Raw genomic sequence first — 19,780 nt, 5'->3', positions numbered from 1 at the left:
GGAGCTAACTTGAAGTGGCTCCCACTGGCCAAGGAATGAGATCGTTGGAGCATCAGAAAGAATACAAACGAAGGGTTAAAGCACATCAGATGTGGAAATCCATGAATGCATCATTGGTAATCTCATAAGCTCATGAGCTCAAAAGCTCATAATTTTGAAAAGGATATAAAATGAAAGAAGCAGGTATTCATCTTGCCTTTCCCGTACCGAATGTACCCCATGCTAAACAGATACATGACAGGGGAATTTTTCTTTATAGAGGATTCCCAGCGAATAGAAGAAGAAGGAATGATAGAATACCACCATTTTCCAGGGCGCCCGGGTGGCTCAGTCAAACGTCCAACTCTAGATTTCAGCTCCGGTCACGATCTCAATTGGTTCATGGGTTTGAGCCCCCCCTGCATCAGGCTCTGCACTGACCGCACGGAGCCTGCTTGGGATTCTCTCTCTCTGTGTCCCTCCTCCACTCTCACGCTGTCTCTCGGTCTCTCTCAACAATAAATAAACATTAAAAAAATAAAATTAAAGGGGCACCCAGGTGGTTCAGTCGGTTGAGCGTCCGACTTCGGCTCAGGTCATGATCTCGCAGTCTGTGAGTTCGAGCCCCGCGTCGGGCTCTGTGCTGATAGCTCGGAGCCTGGAGCCTGCTTCGGATTCTGTCTCCCTCTCTCTCTGCCCCTCCCCTGCTCACGTTCTGTCTCTCTCTCTCTCTCTCTCTGCCAAAAATAAATAAACATTAAAAAAAATTAAATTAAAAAGCATTAGTACTCTCATTTAGCCTTGTTTTGTTTGTCACATAGCAATATGTCTTAGATGTCATTCCACGTCATTGCATACGGAGTGGCTTCTTTCTCATCTTTGAAAAACGTATGTATGTGTATATGTGTCACAAACATGACAACTCCATGAGAATGTGATCAGCATGTCCATGACCTATATATGCTTTCCCCACAAACAGTAGCGTGCTATGCACAGTATAACAGTATATCTTGGAAATCATACCACATCAGTACAAAGAGAACCTCCGTGTTCTTTCTTTTGTCTTTGTTTTTATGTTATGTTCCATGGATAACTCATTCACAGCCTTCCGAAAAACTGCCCCCCGACCCTTTGCCCTTTTATACTAAGAAATGTGGTAAGAATTGCAAACATTTTCCTATAATGGGTGTTTGTCATTTGACTTTTGTTGAGGTATTTTTCCATGCATAATTCTTTATGGTCTCAAATCAAGCAATCTTTTAAAATTGCTTTTGGGTTTTATCTCATCTTTAGAAAAGCTTTACTCTGAGATAATGAAAAAAAAATCTTATGTGTTCTTTCCATATATTTAGTTCTTTTAAACCTTTTAATGTAAAAAAACATAATGGCATACAATATAAATGTATATAACTTAACAGCTTGTTAGAAAATGAGCACCTGTGTAATCATGGTGGTCAAGAAACTGAACATTGGTGTCCATGCCCCTCCCCGGAAACCCCCAATATGATCTTTCCTGATCAAAATCTGCCCTTTTCCCTTGGTAAGAAACCACTGTATCAACTTCTAACATATCCTTTTTTTGCTCTCTATAGTTTTGCCACCTAATTGTGCATCCCTAAACATGGTCTTTAAGACGCATCCCTGTTGTGGGGCACCTGGGTGGCTCAGTGAGTTGAGTGTTGGGCTTCGGCTTAGGACACGATCTCACGGTTCGTGTGTTCGAGCCCCGCATTGGGCTCACTGCTTTCGGCACGGAGCCTGCTTCAGAACTTCTGTCCCCTTCTCTTTCTGCCCCTCCCCAGCTCATACTCTCTCAAAAATAAGCATTAAATAAAAATTTGAGACCCATCCCTGTTTCATGTAGCCGTGGTTCGCTCATGCCCGTGGCTCTGGAGTATTTCACTGCACACATGTATCATGATTTATTTATCCAGTTGGAGTTGCTGTTGGGAGGTTTATGGCAGGACTCCAGCTGAATTACTTTTCGGATAACTAGCCAATTGTACCAACAATATTTATTAAGTAATCTGTCTTTTCTCCACTGATTTAAATGCCACCTTCATTACTTATTAAATGACCTTATATTTTGTGGTTTACTTCCAGACTCACTCATCTGCTCTATCCATCTCTCTGTCTGTTCCTGAATTCATAATGAACTCGTACTCTTACCTTGTTGCACACTTTATTTTTTATTTATTTATTTTTTCAACGTTTATTTATTTTTGGGACAGAGAGAGACAGAGCATGAACGGGGGGAGGGGCAGAGAGACAGGGAGACACAGAATCGGAAACAGGCTCCAGGCTCTGAGCCATCAGCCCAGAGCCTGACGCGGGGCTCGAACCCACGGACCGCGAGATCGTGACCTGGCTGAAGTCGGACGCTCAACCGACTGCGCCACCCAGGCGCCCCCCCTTGTTGCACACTTTAAAATGCAACAGAGTTTGTCTCCCCAGAATTCTCTCTCTTTTTTTAAGGACTTCAAAATTTTTTTTTCCTGCATGATCCTTGGAATCAGTTTGTGAAGTTCCAGAAAAATCCTGTTGGAATATTTATTTGCATCCCATTAAAATTACAGAGCGAGAAATGAAAGATCGTATCTTTCCTTTATTGACTCTTCTAGCCCCAAATGGAAAAGTGCCTTTTTCCTTTGTTCAGGTCTTCATGTCATGCAGTAGGACTACACCAGTTTTATTCATATATTTTCTGCACATGGTTTGTGAAGTCAGTTCATTCATTCGAACATTTGAATGGTATTCCATGGTATTTCATGTCACGATTTATTTAATGATTCTGCTTTTGAATGGCGTTTGAATAGCTCTGTTTCTAAATTTATTTTTTAAATTTTTTTAATCTTTATTTATTTATTTTTTTTTTAATTTTTTTTTTTCTTTCAACGTTTTTATTTATTTTTGGGACAGAGAGAGACAGAGCATGAACGGGGGAGGGGCAGAGAGAGAGAGGGAGACACAGAATCGGAACAGGCTCCAGGCTCCGAGCCATCAGCCCAGAGCCTGACGCGGGGCTCGAACTCACAGACCGCGAGATCGTGACCTGGCTGAAGTCGGACGCTTAACCGACTGCGCCACCCAGGCGCCCCATAATCTTTATTTATTTTTGAGAGACAGAAAGACACAGAGTGTGAGCGGAGGAGGGGCAGAGAGAGAGGGAGTCACAGAATCCGAAGCAGGCTCCTGGCTCTGAGCTGTCAGCACAGAGCCCGATGTGGGGCTCGAACTCACGAACACGAGATCATGCATGACCTGAGCCCAAGTCAGATGCTTAACTGACTGAGCCACCCAGGCACCCCTAAATAGCTCTGTTTCTGAATTTATTCCCTTACGGATCAGGGTGCAGTGAATATCCCCGCACACACGCATATTCGGAAAGGATACACTCTGCAAATGAAGTTGCTGGATGAGAGGATGTTTTAAATGTCGACTGGTACTTCAAAGCACTGTCCCAAATGATACCAATTTACACTCTTTCTACAGGTAGCTACCCATTTTCCAGACTTCAACAGATCCTGCATATTTATAACTTTAAAATCTTTTTCTAATGCTCAGTACATTATATCTCACTGTGGTTTTAGTGAATAGCTCTTTGATTTCTGCTTACCTATATTTCTTCTGAGCATTCCCCATTTATATCCTTTACCTAGTTTGACATGGGACATATATATCTTTTCCGTACGGGTTTTGTATATGCTATTTATTTCACGTGCGAACCTTTTATTAAAGTCTGGAACATTTAATTCTTCACTGTCTGGAGTTACAGTGTTCTAATTTTCTCCATAAAGATCTTATGTGGGTTTATTATTCCTAGACACCTCCTAGATTTCATTGCTATCGTAAATGGCATCTTTTTTAAAAAGGCTATTTCCTAATTGTTTGTTGCCGGCATGTAGGAATGGAATTGATTCGTATCAGTGATGTTTGTTTAGTGATTCTGTGTCCACCAGCCCCACAACGCTCCCCTGTTAGTCCTCAGGACCTGAGTGAGAATCTGTTGGACTTTACTTTTATTTAAAAACACATTTTTTAAGTTTTTATTCATTTCTTTGGAGAGAAAGAGAAAGCACGAATGGGGTAGAGGCAGCCAGAGAGGGGAGACAGAGAATCCCAAGCAGGCTCCGTGCTGTCAGTGCGGGGCTCGAACTCACAAACCGTGAGATCATGACCGGAGCCAAAACCGAGAGTCAGATGCTTAACTGAGTGAGCCAACCCAGGCGCCCCTGGATTTTTAAACGTAAAAAATCAGACATTTCTAGCGTCGTGTGAGCAACAGGTAGTTAAGCCTTGTGATGTAGAATCCAGGAAGCAGGGAGAGGGAGACAGAACTGCAGAGGCTGGGAGAAAGTGAGGAAGCAGGACAGGAAAGAGATGGTCGAGAGAGACAGGGGAACTGGGAAGACTGGCAGGTGTGCGGGTAGTGGCCAGGGGGGAAACAAGGCCTTGAGTTAAGTGTTCCTGGGAAGTTCGCGTCTGCATTTCCTTTCATGGCATTTGAAAAACAAAAGCTGGGTTATTTGTAACATTTTGGGGCCTGTACTGTGCTTGCCTTAACTCCAGCAGTGCTTTGGGATTGGATGTCACGGATCCTGGCTTATACCTGCTACAGTCATGCACAGACCGAGCCCAAGACCGTGTGCCTGGAGCAAAGGAACTAAAGAAGAAAGGAAACAGGAAGAATACTGTATGAATATAATGGAACAAACAAATGGACTGCAAGGTGGCAACATCGTGGCTATTTTTTTTAATGTTTTATTTATTTTTGAGAGACAGAGAGACAGAGCATGCGCAGGGAAGGGGCAGGGAGAGAGGGAGACACAGAATCCGAAGCAGGCCCCTGGCTCTGAGCTGTCAGCAAAGAGCCCGATGCGGGGCTTGAACTCAGGAACAGTGAGATCATGTCCTGAGCCAAAGCCGGACACTTAACCGACTGAGCCACCCAGGTGCCCCAACATCATGGCTATTCTAATTAAAGAGCAGTGTGCTATCCTGAAAATCTAAACAAGAATATGGAGATAAAAATATACCAAATAAGGTTCAAATCTATAATGTCCTTGATACTAAGTAGAGGACTATAGCAAAAAAGTAAAATTATAATAATAACAACATATTTATTATTATACTCCTTATCTATTTTTATGATTTTTCATTTAAATTTTATTTTACTTATTTTGTATTTTGTTATGATATTTATTAATTATTGTTATTCTTGCTGCTATTGTTGTAGCTTTCTAGATGGCCAGACCTGGGCTGGAATTCTGGGTCCTCCACTCACAGGCTGTATGAACTTGCGGAAAGAAAGTCAGTCCCTGAGGTTGAGAGGTCAGTGAAGAAGGCAAATCTGAGACAAAAACACGCACGCTGGCTATGACCATGGGCAATCCAGGCCCCAGCTGGGATTCCTGGGACAGGTAGGGCGACAGGGTCATTCTCTGCCCAAGGTCTCCCATCCTCGGGTATACTCCGGTTTTGTGCACAAGGTGGCAGTGTTCCAAGCTTGTGCACGCGTGCTTCTGGAGCGCCTGCTCGCATCACATTTGCTGATGTCCCCCTGGCCGCAACAAGTCACTGGGACAAGTCCCAAGTCCACGTGGGAGGGGGTACACAAAGGCGTCAATACTGAGAGACGTGGTTCATGGTGAACCGTCAATGTGACCGCATTACAACGTAGTGGACGATGTAGCGTGCAAGGCGTGCTGGGCCCTCGGCCTCCTCACAGTCTCAGGTGACACCGTCCCTGGAGCAGACAGAGCATAAGCCGGTAAGACCAGCAGATGGGACCAGAGCTGGTGCAGTCCGAATCGTTGCAGGGGTTGATGCTTTGATAGGAGGGTTGAACCAAAGTGGGGGTGGCACAGAGGAGGCCATCAGAGGCCCCGGAGGGTAAGAAGTGACAAACACAGGCTCCGGAGCAGGCAGACCTGAGTTCAAGTCTCGACTTTGCCATTTACTTGTTCATAGCTCTGGGTTGCTGACTTCTCCGCTTCGGCCTCTTCGTCTATAAAACTGACCTCGAGGGTTAAGGATTAAATGAGACCAGTAGAACTTAGCTTGGCACAAAGAAGCGGCCCATGAGTGGCAGTGGTTGTGGCCAGGCTGGCAAGAGTGGTGGTGAAGATGATGATGGTCTGCGATGACCCGGGACAGAGGTCAGGAATGCTCTGGACGAGCAGTGACTCTGGACGGGTGAATGAGGGTGGCCTATTAGAGCAGGGCGGGTGAGGGCATCCCGGGCAGGCAGAACAGTGTGTTCAAAGGCACGGGGGTAGGCTGAGTCTGATGTGCTTAACAAACTGTGATGCCTTTGGAGCCTTTGGTGCAATGGGGGGGGGGGGGGACGTGCAGATTGTATTTTCCCAAGATGGCCGTAGGACTGTCTCCCATCCCACATGCTCTTCTGACAGTGTGGCTGTTATAGGCTGAATTGAGTCCCCCCAAGTTCATATGTTGAAGCCCTAACCCTAGTATCTCAGAATGTGGAGATAAGGTCTTTAAAAATGTGATTAAGGGGGTGCCTAGGTGGCTCGGTTAAGCGTTGGATTTCAGCTCAAGTTACGATCTCACGGCTGGTGAGTTTGAGCCCCGCGTCGGGCCCTGTGCTGCCAGCTCAGAGCCTGGAGCCTGCTTCGGATTCTGGGTCTCCTCCTCTCTCTGCCCCTCCCCCACTCACACTCTGTCTCTCTTTCCGTCCAAAATAAATAAGCATCAGGGTGGCCCTAATCCAGTTTGACTGGTGCGCTTGTAAGAGGAAATGTGGACACACAGAGACACAGGGGTGGGCACACAGAGGAAAGACCATGTGAGAACAGAGCAAGAGGGCCGCCACCTGCAAGCTAAGAAGAGAAGCCTCAGGAGGAACCAAACCCACTGACACCTCCATCTTGGACTTTCAGCCTCCAGAGCTAGGGGAAGTAGATTTTTATTGTTTAAGCTGTTCAGTCTGTGGCATTTTGTTATGGCGGCCCTAGCAAATGACCACAGTGACCTTGACATTCCTCCCATCCCGTGGCAGTCCGTGTTCTCTCCCCTTGAGGCTGGGTGGAGACATTCACGCTTGAAGCAAGCTGCCATGTTGCGAGGAATCCCACGCTCACATGGAGAGACCCCACGTAGATGTTCCTGTTGCGGACCTAGCTGAGGTCCCAGCTGACACCCAGCAAGGACATCACACACTGAGTGACGACACCTCCAGGTGATTCCCGCTCTGAGCTGTTGAGTCACCCCCAGCCCCTGAGTCTTCCCAGCTGACACCCCAGACATGTGGAACGGAGACAAACTGTCCCTACTGTGCCCTTTTCAAATTTGAGATCCACAATTTATGAGCATAATAAAATGGTTGTTTGCCCCATTAAGGTTTTGGGGTAGTTACATAGCACCATGAATTCCCAAAGGCTCTTCTAGAGCAGCTACCGTGAGCCTGACTCTCTCACGGAAAGGCACAGACCGCCCCTCTCCATCCAACGTTCTCCCCAGCCTTGAGGCAGAGCTGTTGCTGCCACCTGGTGGCCAATAGAGAGAATGCGAGACCTACTGTTCTCCCTCACGAGCAGCTTATTCTCATTCATTCATTCATTCAGTCACAATCCCTGATGGTGGCGGGTCAAGTGTAGTTTTAAAAAGCATAATCTGGGGTGCCTGGGTGGCTCAGTCGGTTAACCATCCGACTTTGGTTTAGGTCATAATCTCACGGTTTGTGACTTTGGGCCCCGCATCTGGCTCGTTGCTGTCGGCGCAGAGCCCGCTTTGGAACCTCTGTCCCCCTCTCTCTCTGCCCCTCCCCAGCTCGCCCTCTCTCTCCCTCAAAAATAAATTAAAAAAAAAAAACATGAAAAAGCATAATCTAACACTACTGTTTCTTGTATGCGTTTGTCTTTGGTCATGAGATTTCATTTACAAGTCCCCAATCCCTTAAACTTTCCTTTAAAATCCAAAATTCTCTGAAAAGTGAAAGGTTTTCATCAGTTTACAAAAGCTCGCTCAATAGCTAGACCCAATCTGAACTGACGTGAGGCCATGCATCGTCTCTCACTGACATTTCACAGCAGAAATATCAGTGTTTGATTATGGGGTGCTGCCCTAGATTCCCTCTAGGGGTATTATATAATAGCCCTGGTTCTCAAGTGTGGTCCCCAGACCAGCGGCATCAGTATCAACTGGGATCTTGTCAAACATGGAACTTCTCAGGCCCCACCCCGGACCTGAATCAAAAACTCTGGGATGGAGTCCGGCCATCTGTGCCTCAACGACCCCTAAGGGTAATTCTGATTCATGTTCAAGTATGAGAATCACCGATATAGAGTATATGCACCACATTATAGTTATGAAACCCCAGAGCCTGAATTCCAGAGCACATTTGGTTCCCATGGTTTCAGAGAAGAGATTCCTTGCAGACTTGTATTTTGAAATTTCAAGTCACGTTAAAGGAAGCCAGGAGACTTTTATGTGTAAGAAAGAGGGCGGTGCTTCCTTGTAGGCCTAGAGAAAGGATGATTGATAATAATAAAAGCTAACTTTCTGAGTGTTTATAACCTGGCGGGCACTGTGCCAAGTACCTGGGCTCACCAGGTCCACACAATGAACTTAGAAAGTAGGCATCGTTATCATCCCCATTTTACGAATGGGAAAACTGAGGCGAGGGGAGTGAGCAATTACCAAAGCACGGAGAGGACCCCCAAAGGAGGCCCTGGGCTTCAGCGGAGGGATACCGGCAAATCACAGGGCCTTGTTTCTTCAGTGTTCCGAAACCTGCTGGTGCCTCCATTTGGCTAAGCTCTGCGAGAAGCCAGAGAACAAGGGAATCCCTACGGCTTAGCCCACAGCGGTGCAGAGCAGAATAGATCTACGGGGGCCACTGTTTCACACTTCTACGGCGAGTTGTATGTATCATAACTGGATGCTGCTGTGTGTTTAAATATAAAAGTATCACATTGCAAGGATCCATTTGCAACTTGCTTTCGTTTTCACTCACATTTTTGTTTTCTAGATTTGTCTGTGTTGACACAGGTAGCTCTGTTTTAGTTCATTTTCTCTGTTGTCTAGAATTCCATCATCATAAAAGAGCCCTTCGTAGGGGCGCCTGGGTGGCTCAGTCGGTTGAGCGACCGACTTCACCTCAGGTCATGATCTCACGGTTTGTGAGTTCGAGCCAGCGTCGGGCTCTGTGCTGACAGCTCAGAACCTGGAGCCTGCTTCGGATTGTGTGTCTCCGTCTCTCTCTGTCCCTCCCCTGCTCATGCTCTGTCTCTGTCTCAGAAATAAATAAACATAAAAAAAAATTTTTTTTAATAAATAAAATAGACCTTCGCTTATTGATCTCCAGTCCCCTGTCGGTAGATACTCAGAATGTTGCCCATCTTTTACCATTACAAATCAAACTACAATAAATATTCTTAGACCTCTCTTTTCCTACACCGGTGGGAGCCTTGCTCCAGGCCAGGTCCTCCTAAAAGTGGAGTTTCTGGGTCACAGGACACGCTTATCCAACTTTTCCAAACAAGTGCAAAAGTCCTCTTCAAAGTGGCTGTACTGATGTTGGGTTCCCCCTCACTCCAAGGGATTCCTGTGTCGTATCCCTGGCCTGTTCCTCCCTTGAGAGGAAGGACTTGCTTTGCCTTTCTGCCGGCCGGCAACCTTTCTCGCCTGGGTGTTTTGCTTGACTTCACTCAAGAATGCAGAAGCCGAGCCTCCTGTGTGGGGATAAGCACTGCTTCATCTGCGGAGCCTGGATTTCTAGCATTCCGCCAGACCCTTCCTCTCTTGTCCCAGGCATAACCCAGGACGAGCGCTTTGACTTTCCAGCGTGGGTGTTACCACTCAGGAGTGGAGAACGACTTTGTTTGCTCCGGGTGGTCTCTGTCCTCCCTCAGAGGCAAAGAGTGACAGCGGCCAGATGGACACAGAGCTGAGGGCCGCCACGGCGACCACAAAAACACAAACCTGAAGCTGCCCGCTATCCAAAATGTTGCCGCATCCGGGAGCTGTTTATTGAACCCCGGAGCGAGCTGGGACCGGCGGCAGGGCCTCTGTAAACCCTTCCCTTGTGAAGCAGGATCCCTTCATCCTCCCTGTGCTCCTCCTGCAGACAAAACAGACCTGGCGCCTGCTGGGGGACACTCCCCACCCATCTGTCCGCTGGGAGAGGACAGGACAGGACAGGAGACACACACTGGGGACTTAAACTGCAGAAACTCCTTTTCCCACAGTGCTGAAGGATGGAAGTCTGGGATCAAGGTGTCAGCCGGGTCCTGTCTCCAAATGCAGTTACATTCCGAGGTCCTGAGGGTCCTCCCCACATTTGAAGGGAGGGTGGGGGGGGGTGGAGGGGGAAACACCATTCAACCCCTCACACTGTCCAAACGGGAGAGGCAGACATGAATCCAATGGTGACAAAGAGATGTAAAATGATAGCTGTGGTCCCGGGGACCATGAGAGCCAAGTCCAGGGGGTTTAACTGAGAGGCTTCCGGGAAGCCTTCACTGAGGAAGTGACATTGGGGCTGAGACCCGAAAGACGCGTGGGGTTTCAGCAGAGAACGAGGGAACAGTATGTTCCAGGAGATGGGAGTACCGTATCTGCAAGGTGTTGGGGAACTGGAGGGCAGCCAGTAGGGGGGGGGTGCTGTTAGCGGGGGGGGGGGGGGGGGAGGGGACCTCCAGGGATGGCGAGGCCCTGCGTCAGGGAAAAATCACCTGGGCACCCCTTAAAACCACAGACCCTGGGCCTCACTCCAGGCCCACGGAATCCGAACCTTCAAGGGACGGGGCTCCGGGATCTGCATTCCTTCCCAGTGTCCAGATTTTGTTATTTCGAAAAATATCAAACTCGCAGAGAAATCGAAAGCGAAGTACAAGGAACCCTTGAATACCCTTCACCTAGATTCACCGATGGTGAACATTTTGGCACATTTAGGCTTTTCTTTCTTCCTCATTCACCCTCCCCTTGGCAGGCATCCCCGAAGAATGAGGGAAGGAGCCGTCCTCCATGACCACAACACCGTGATCGCATCTCAGAGTATTAACGTTGCTTCGGTAATGGCATCTCATATACACACAAGAGCTAAATTCTCTATAGTCTACAAAATTCTTTTGTAGCCCTTCACTTCCTCAATCCAGGATCCGACCAAGGTCCATGCTTTATGTACTTTTGGTTGATGCCCCTTTACTCCCTCTTAATCTAGAATAGCTCCCCACCTTTAAATAAAAAATTAACTTTGTAAAAGAGAGTCCAGGCTGGTGGAATGCCCCACATTCTAGATTTGTCTAAATTTTCCTCATGATTAAAATCAGGTTAAGTATTTTTGGCAAGACTATGCCATAGAAGGTGACGCGTACGTCATATTGCATCACATCAGGGCACACACACAATGTCAGGCTGTCCCATTCTTGGCGAGGCTGGGTTCCATCACTGGGCTGAGGTGGGGACTTCTGGATCTCTCTATTGTAAAGGTGCATGTCCCCCTTTTTAAATCAGTATATAATTTGGGACGTGGTCATTTGAGCCACGTGAACATTCTGTCATCCAGCAACTTTTTACTCAGTGGCTCTAGCATCCGCCGATGACCCTTGCTTCCTCAATTGTCATTATAGTGGTGACCGCACGGTGACATCTGCATTTTTAATAAGCGCCCCAGGTGATTCTTTTACTCAGGAAATTTGGGAAACCTTGCTTAAGTCAAGGTAAGAGTTGCAGGAGAAGATCACTGTGGCATTGGCAGCTGGAGGCATTAGCTAAGACCTATTGTTCTTAGGGGATCAGTTAAAACGCATATTCCTAGGACTGTATTACACCAAAGAATGGAAAAGCACTGCCAAAGACAGGCCTGGGGAGCAGCGTTTTAACACCCTCTTCCTCCCTTTGCCCTAGGTAATTCTGTGCTCTGTGAACTTTGAGAAACACAGACTTAGGTGGTGATCCTTAGCCTGGATGCACATTACATTAAAAAAAAATTTTTTTTAATGTTTATTTATTTTTGAAAGAGACAGAGCATGAGCGGGGGAGGAGCAGAAAGAGGGAGACACGGAATCCGAAGCAGGCTCCAGGCTCTGAGCTGTCAGCACAGAGCCCGACGCACGTCTTGAACTCACAAACTGTGAGATCATGACCTGACCCAAAGTTGAACCCTTAACCGACTGAACCACCCAGGCGCCCCAAGGATGCACATTGCATTTTCAAATCACCTGGGGAGTTTTTGTGATCCCTGTGTATACGTGTGTGTGTTTATTTTTTTTTTAATGTTTATTTTTGAGAGAGAGAGAGAGAGAGAGAGCATGAGTGGGGGAGGGATAGAGAGACACACATACACACACAGAATCTGAAGCAAGCTCCAGGCTCTGAGCTGTCAGCACAGAGCCTAATGCAGGGCTCGAACTCACAAACTGTGAGATCATGATCTGAGCTGAAGTTGGACACTTAACCACCCAGCCACCCCGATAAGTGTGTGTTTAAAAGTAGGAGCCCCATCTCCAGAATCCGATTCAAATGGCCTGGGGCATCCATCCTTCCCAGCGCTCCCTCAGTGATTCCAACGTACCGCCAAGATCGAAAGGCACCGTGTTACGAGAATTCTCTGTAAACGGAATATAAAAATGAAATCCTGCCCGCCCCCTCCCCCCAGCCACCCTGAAACTCACAGTATCCCCAGCACGGAGCTCACCTGCTAGCCCAGAACATCTAGTGTTCCCTCCACACCTCTATGGGGCTCCCACTGTGTGCAAACATTTCTGACCGTGCTCTTTGGGAAGCTTACAAAAGAGGTCGAAGAAAGGTCACTTCCCTCAAAAGCACGAGGACGTGGGAAAACACACACACACACAAACCCGTGCGAGTATTGTACAAAAGGAGTTTTACCGACCAGGAAACTGACACCCTGGAAGGGGAAATGACCACCCAGCAGGTTCACAGTGGAGCCAGGACGCTTACCCAGCATGCCTTTCTACCACCCTGGCTCATTTTCCCCGGAGCCCACGCTGCACCCTCTGCACTCCCTGCACTCCTGCCAACACCTTCACCAGCAGCACCTGCCACCCAGCAAGGCTCACGGAGGGCCAGCCATTGCAGGACGTATTTGTTGAATGAATGAATGTAGCCAGCCCGGCACCTGCCCACCGGCTGGTATTAAGACCAGTGGCTCAAATAACCTCGAAAATGAATCCCTGTGAGTGGGATTAGCTCATTTTTCCCACAGACTCAGGAGCCTCTGGGCCTTTCTTCTTCTGGACCCCTTGCTTTACCTCATAACAACCATATAATGAACCACCGTTCTACCTCCTGTGTAATTATGTAACTGTGAGTTCACTTGAGCTGCACTTGACTAGTGGAAAGTTACGTAGATATTTAATTCTGTATTTGTAAACACCGATGTGTCAGATTTTATATGTTGGGGCCAATCCATTTATTTTTAGGTCCTCAAAGATTTCCCGCCATCAGTTAGAATGTTCTTTGGCCTTGGACTGTATCCTAATGTCTCATAGACCATAGGTGAGCTCAAAATATAAAGCAGGGCTTTTGTGCCTGGGGACAGGGGACAGGCTGGGAGATACAGTCCTCTGGTTGCTTTCAAGGGACCAGTTTACCTTTTTTTTTTTTTTTTTTTTTTTTTTGTGAAAACTTTATTGCGATCCATATACTACACAATTCACCCACTTAAAGTATACAATCCAGGGGTGCCTGGATGGCTCAGTCGGTTAAGCATCCGACCGGCTCAGGTCATGATCTCACGGTGCGTGAGTTCGAGCCCCGCATCAGGTTCTGTGTTGACAGCTCAGAGCCTGGAGCCTGCTTCAGATTCTGTGTCTTTCTCTCTCTCTCTGCCCTTCCCCTGCACACACTCTGTCTCTCTCTCAAACATTAAAAAGATTAAAAAAAAAATAAAGTGTGCAATCCAGCGGGCTCTGGTATATTCATAGTTGGGCAGCCATCACCGCATCGGTTTTAGTATTTTAATCACCCCCAAAAGAATCTAGTACCTTTGATCAATCATGCTTCCCTTGCCCCCCAAACCCTCTCCCAATTCCAGACAACCACTGATCTACTTTCTGTCTCTGTACATTTGCCTGTTCTGGACATTACCTACCGGTAGAATCGTACAACCTGTGGTCTCGTGTCTGGCTTCTTTCGAGGTGCATCCGTGTTGTGGTATGTATTGGTACCTCATTCCTCTTGATTGCCAAGTGATACTGCATTGTGTGGACATATATCGCATTTTATTTACCCATCCAACAGACGATGGACATTTGGGCTGTTTCCACTTTGGTGCTGTTGTGCGGAATGCTCTGTGAAGGTTCGTGCACAGGTTTGTGTGGAGGCATGCCTTTATTTCTCCCGGCTGTGTACCTACCAGTCGAATTTCTGGATCATCTGGTAACTCTATGTTTAACATTTTGAGCAACTGGCGGGCCGTTTTTGAAAGCAATTACCCCATCTTACATTTCTACAAGCAATGTATGAGGTGTCTAATTTCTTCACTTCCTTGCCAGCCCTTGTTATTGCCTGTCGTTTTGATTACAGTCTTCCTATTAAGTTTGAAATGGGATCACATCATAGGTTTGATTTGCATTTCCTTGATGGCTAATGACGTTGAGCGTGTCTTCGTGCACTTACGGGCCACTTATGTATCTTCTTTGGAGAAATGTCTACTCAGATTCTTTGTCAAATTTTGAATCGAGTTATAGCAAACCCTCGGTTTGCGAGCATAACTTGTTCCGGAAGCATGCTTGTATTCCAAAGCACTTGTATATCAAAGCAAATTTCGCTGTAAGAAATAAGGGACACTCAGATGATTCATTCCACAACCCAAAAATATTCATATAAAAATGATTACAATACTGTAATGTAAAACAAAATAATAAAGAAAATACAAAATGTAAAGAAAAATAAACAAATTAACCCGTACTTACCTTTGAAAACCTTCCTGGCTGGTGTGCGGGAGACAAGAGAGAGGAGGGTTATTGTGTAGGACGACTGTCACTATCACTAATGGAATCACTGCTGTCTGTTGGCTCAACGGAATCTTCTGCACGGGGGCCATCGTAGACACTCGCACGGATGTTGACCACAGTCATATACTGTATGTAATGTAACTGGCAATAAGGCAGCAGAGGAAACGGTTTCTATCTGCAGGCAGCCTGACCTAGGATGAAGCAAAGCATTCCTAAGCTTACTCTTGTATGGGAAAGCAAAGGACTGTCCCTAGATGCTTTGAAGTGACAAAAAATACAGTAGTGCCTGTTGTGGGCACCTTCCAATGTTCTGAAAACTCACTGATTTCTGCCAAGCACTGAGGCGTTAAGACCAAGCATGAGAGACAATCACCCAGAATCCCTCGGGGAGGGAGGGAGAGGGAGAGAAGAACCATTGGCTCAGTTGTGATCATGTGACTTTTGGCATCAGGTACTACTTGTATTGCAAGACATCGATTGTTTAATCAAGTTAAAATTTATTAGAAATGTTGGCCCATCTGGAAGAACACTCGTAGAACGAGTTACTCGCAGACCAAGGTTTTTACTGTTTGCCTTTTTATTATTGAGTTGTAAGAGCTCCTTACATATTCTAGATACAAGACCTTATCAGATGTATGATTTGCAAATCTTTCCTCCCATCTGGTGAGTTATTGTACTAGTTTGCTAGGGCTGCTGTGACAAAATGCCACATTCTGGGTGGCTTAAACAACAGAAGTTTATTTCTCACAGCTCTGGATGCTAGAAGTCCAAGATCAAGGTGTTTGCAGATTTGGTGTCTCCCAAGGTTTCTCTCCTTGGCTTGTAGATAGCCATCCGTTCCCTGTCTATGTCTTCACAAGGTCTCCCCTCTATGTGTGCATCCCGGATGTCCTTTTCTCCATTTATAAGGACACTAGTCACACTGGATTCAGGCCCTATCCTAAGGGCCTCAGTTTGACTTAATCACCGCTTTAAAGGCTTGTTTCCAAATACAGTTAATTCTGAGGTACTGGGGGTTGGGACTTAGACATGTGAATTTTGCGGGGACACAATTCAGCCCATAACAGTTACTTTCTCTTCACTTTCTTGATGGTGTCCCAAATTAAAAAAAAATTTTAATGTTTTTATTTATTTTTGAGAGAGAGAGAGAGACAGAGCGTGAGCAGGGAGAGAGGGAGGGAAACACAGAATCCGAAGCAGACTCCAGGCTCTGAGCTGTCAGCACAGAGCCCGACGTGGGGCTCGAACTCATGAGTTGTGAGATCATGACCTGAGCTGAGCTGGACGCTCAACGAACTGAGCCACCCAGGTAGGTACCCTGATGATGTCCCAACTTTTGAAGCACAAACTTTTTTTTTTGATAGGGCCTGACTTCTCTGGTTTTTTTTTCTTTGTTGCTTGCGCTTTAGGTGCCACATCTAAGAAGCCATTACTTAATCGATGGTCACAGTTTATGCCTACATTTTCTGATGAGTGTTTTGTACCTTTAGCTCTTACGTGTCAGTCTGGTCTGTTTTGAGTTAATTTCTGTACACAGTGTGAGGTAGGGGTCCAGCCTCATTCTTCTGCACAAGGAAATCCATTTGTCCCAGAGTGACATCCAGTTGTGCATGAAAAGATTTGTTGAAAAGATTATCGGTTCCTCGTTAAATTGCGTTGTCACTCTTGTTGAAAATTAATTGGTCGTAGGTGGAAGGGTTTATATTTGGACTCTCAGTTTTATCCCATTGTCTGCATATCTATCCTCATACCCATACTTCACTGCCTCGATTACTGTAGCTGTGTTTTGAAATCAGGAAGCGTGAGTCCTCTACCTTCTTCCAAGTGCACCGGAACTTTCGGCATCAGATACGGTGAAAGGTGTGAATGAACAATACAACAAGGGGATTTGGGCCTATCCTCAAGGCTTCATGTCAGGAACATAGGCTCCAAGTTCAATACCTGCCTTAGATGGATTCCCGCCCTCTGAGCCGACAGCTCTTCTCGATAAATCAACGGAAACATTCTGTGGAGAACAATGATCCCCTTGGGTTATTTTAAACATCGCTTTATGTCTTCTCCCCCACCTGCTCTACTCTCTAATTGCTCCTTCTGAAACAGTGTCATTCACCACTGGATTATTAATGAACTAAGAGGGAGCGGGGGGGGGGGGGTGAATGAGAGAGGGGGCTTTCAGAGGACTTGAGGGGCCCCAGGGCCTGGAACAAGCCCAGCCCTGAGTTTTTCACCTTCCCCAAGGAAGGTTACTGAGTTGCCTTAGCAAAGAGGAAATCCCTAAACTCGGGTTCTACCCGTCACCGCAAAAGGACATTGCTAGTGTGATGGCCAAGAGGAATTCTTCCTTCAAACTGGATTGCTGGGACGTGAAAAACTGCGCATCACCCCAAAACTCCCCAAACTTAAACGTTGTCTGCACCATCTCTGACTGGCCCTGGGCTGCCTGGGGCTCTAAGCTGAGGCGGAGAAAGCTCAGGAAACAAGGCCCTTTGTGGACAAGAGAATTCTATTGTTCTAAAGCCAGTGTTCAGGGAGTGTGGATTCCAGAGAATGTTTTGGTATGGGTTTTTTCCCTTTGTTAACTTTCTCTTCTCTTCCTGGGGGGTGGGGTGGGGAGTAGGGCCCTCTCAACAGCGACGTAAAAATAGTTAGATCCTGTAAAAAAAAAAAAAAAAAAAAGATGGTGTTCAGAGTGCTGAGGCCTTCAGCCCCGGAAAGAGGCTCGAATTCGATGATCGAAACCACCTCGGTGTGTTTTGCTTTTCGTTTTTTCATTTTTACCACTAGATCTCGGGAGGGCAGCCCCTTTCTGGAGGCTGCACACCTCAGACAGTGACGGACGTCAGCGGAGGTACGACCACTTCCTTCCTCCTTCGCTTAGCCTCCTTTCTTTACACAAAGAGGAAATGATGAGAGTCCGTGTCGCAGGCCACAACCCCCAAGCTCCCACCGATCTCTCCTCACCCCCCACCCCCGCCCCGTCTGGGGAACCTGCCCCCACAAACCTGTCCCCAGGGCAAGGCCTAGTTGGGCTTCTTGAGGTCCCGGAAAGGCTTCAGACTCAGGCTGCACAGGCCTTCGAGGTAGGAGACCTGGGTTTCTGGCACTGGTACTGATTCTGTATGACCTCGGGCAGGTTACTGCTCCCCTCTGGGCTTCATGACGCCCTTCCACGAAATGGGAGCAGGAATGCAGTCCTGGGCTTCCCCCTTTCCGCGTTTGGTGATGGTGAGGAGAGGGCGTGGAAAGGGGGGAAGACTGTAAGGACGACTGTTCCGAAGCCTGGCAACGTCCATGGCCCTCGACTTCCGCTGCTCAGTGGAGGGGCCCCGGCACCCCCAGGGTGCCGGGACCCTTCTGCGAGCTCCCAGGGCGGCGGGAGGAGCGGGGTGAGCGTGCCCACCCACTTCCCCGGAGCTCAGGCCCCGCCTAGGGGGAGGAGCCGAGGGGCGGCGCGGAGGCTGGCGGCCGGGCTCAGCCAGCTTCTGTCGCCGCACGGGCAGCTGCGGCTCGGGGACCGACTGACAGAGCCAGGGCCGGAGCCGCTCGGGGCCGGGCTAGGGAGAGCGGGTGAGTTCCCCGGCGACGCCGCCCCTCCCTGGCTGGAGCCGGCGGGGATGAGGATCGCGGCGGGGAGGTGGTCCCAGCCGCGGAAGGTCTGGTTGGGGGTGTGTGGGGCGCGTGGGCCAAGGGCCGGCGGCTGGAGGTAATTGGGGGAGGGGGCGCTGGAACGGCGGGTGCGGGGAGCGCAGGCCGGGGAGTCGGGCTGGGGTGGGGGCGTTCTCCGGGTCTGGCGCGCCTACGACGAGGCTGGGGTAGGGGGCGCATCGGCAGGCTGTTGGCCGGGGCCACCGGGGCCCGCTCTTGGGGCAGCCTGTGGGATTTCGGCTGCTTCTGCAGGGGGTGGCAGTGCCGCGAAGCGGGAGCCACAACCAGCATCAAACGGCCGGGGCGCCCAGCCTCGGGGCCCGCCGTGGGGGCGCCGCCCCCTCGCGTGGCGGCGCCAGATCCCCGCAGGGAGCGCTTCTGCCCGGGCGGGAAAGGTCCCCAGGGCGGGCGCCCCCGCGTGCGGACCCACCCCGCCGCTGGCTCCAGCTGACAGCGCCCGCCGGCCCCGGGAGACCCCGCGCGCTTCTTCCCCGCGGGAGGTGCTCCCGGCCTCTCCAAAGGGCCGCCGTGCGCGGGCTGCCGGGTCCCCGCGCCAGGAGCGCGCCTCTCCTCCCGAGTCCCGCGCCCCGACTCCGGCCCGAGGAGCGCCCCCGAGAGCCTGGGATGGGCAGAACCCGTGCAACCCGCCCCAAAGAGGTCGCGCGGAGGGGTCTGCCCAAGGTCACCCGGAGCGCCCGGGCTGAGCTGCCCAGACCGCCCGAGTGGAACGCAGGGAGGGGGAGGCGCCCGCTGCCAGCCTCCTTTCCCTGATGCAGACTCCCTCCCTCCCTCCTCCTCCCCCAGTCTGGACCCGGCTCCTCGGGAGCCGCTGCTGATGCAGCTCCCAGCCCCGAGCGGATGACTGAGCCGAGGCGAGCTTTGAATCCGGTGTTCCCGGGAGGGCCGCGCTCAAAGCCTGGGACCCGGGACTCCCGGGCACTCGGGAGCGGGGAGAGAGGTGGCTGCATAAGCGCTTCTCAGAACCGAAAGCCGAGCTGCTTGCGCGCCCATGTGATTGGATTCCACATAATGGGCCCCTGTTCTCGCTGTCAGAAGCGCTCACCAGCTCCCCGCGGCCGCGGGCACCAGGTGCCGCCTCTGAATCGCCCTCTGTGGAGGACCCAGGGCCCCGAGGTACCAGGCTCCCTTTCCCGCAGGGCTGTCTCTGGAAGGGGCCTGTCATTAGCCGCCTGAGCCCACGGGGTACTTTC

General features: G+C 49.1%; 1 protein-coding gene and 1 long non-coding RNA gene across 4 annotated transcripts in view; one reads left to right on the top strand and one right to left on the bottom strand.

Annotated features, from left to right (window-relative positions):
* Positions 1 to 16,352: 16,352 nt before the first annotated feature.
* Positions 16,353 to 18,292, bottom strand: LOC115510103. The gene is made up of 2 exons (XR_003967612.1): positions 17,927 to 18,292; positions 16,353 to 16,929 (listed from the first exon to the last, which is right to left on the bottom strand). It is a non-coding gene; the product is annotated as an uncharacterized LOC115510103 (long non-coding RNA).
* PPP1R16B (protein phosphatase 1 regulatory subunit 16B) overlaps positions 17,921 to 19,780 on the top strand; it is a 99,947-nt gene continuing 98,087 nt past the window's right edge. The window contains exon 1 of one of the 3 annotated variants that reach the window (XM_030309604.1): positions 17,921 to 18,004. The gene's annotated coding sequence lies outside the window, so the exon portion shown is untranslated. Of the gene's footprint in view, positions 18,005 to 18,388; positions 18,492 to 19,780 lie in introns of those variants that run through there. The other 2 variants (XM_030309606.1, XM_030309603.1) reach the window with 2 other exon arrangements.

This window comes from Lynx canadensis, chromosome A3, assembly GCF_007474595.2.
Source record: "Lynx canadensis isolate LIC74 chromosome A3, mLynCan4.pri.v2, whole genome shotgun sequence".
Taxonomy (NCBI): Eukaryota; Metazoa; Chordata; class Mammalia; order Carnivora; family Felidae; genus Lynx; species Lynx canadensis.
This window is presented reverse-complemented; position numbering and strand designations above follow the sequence as displayed.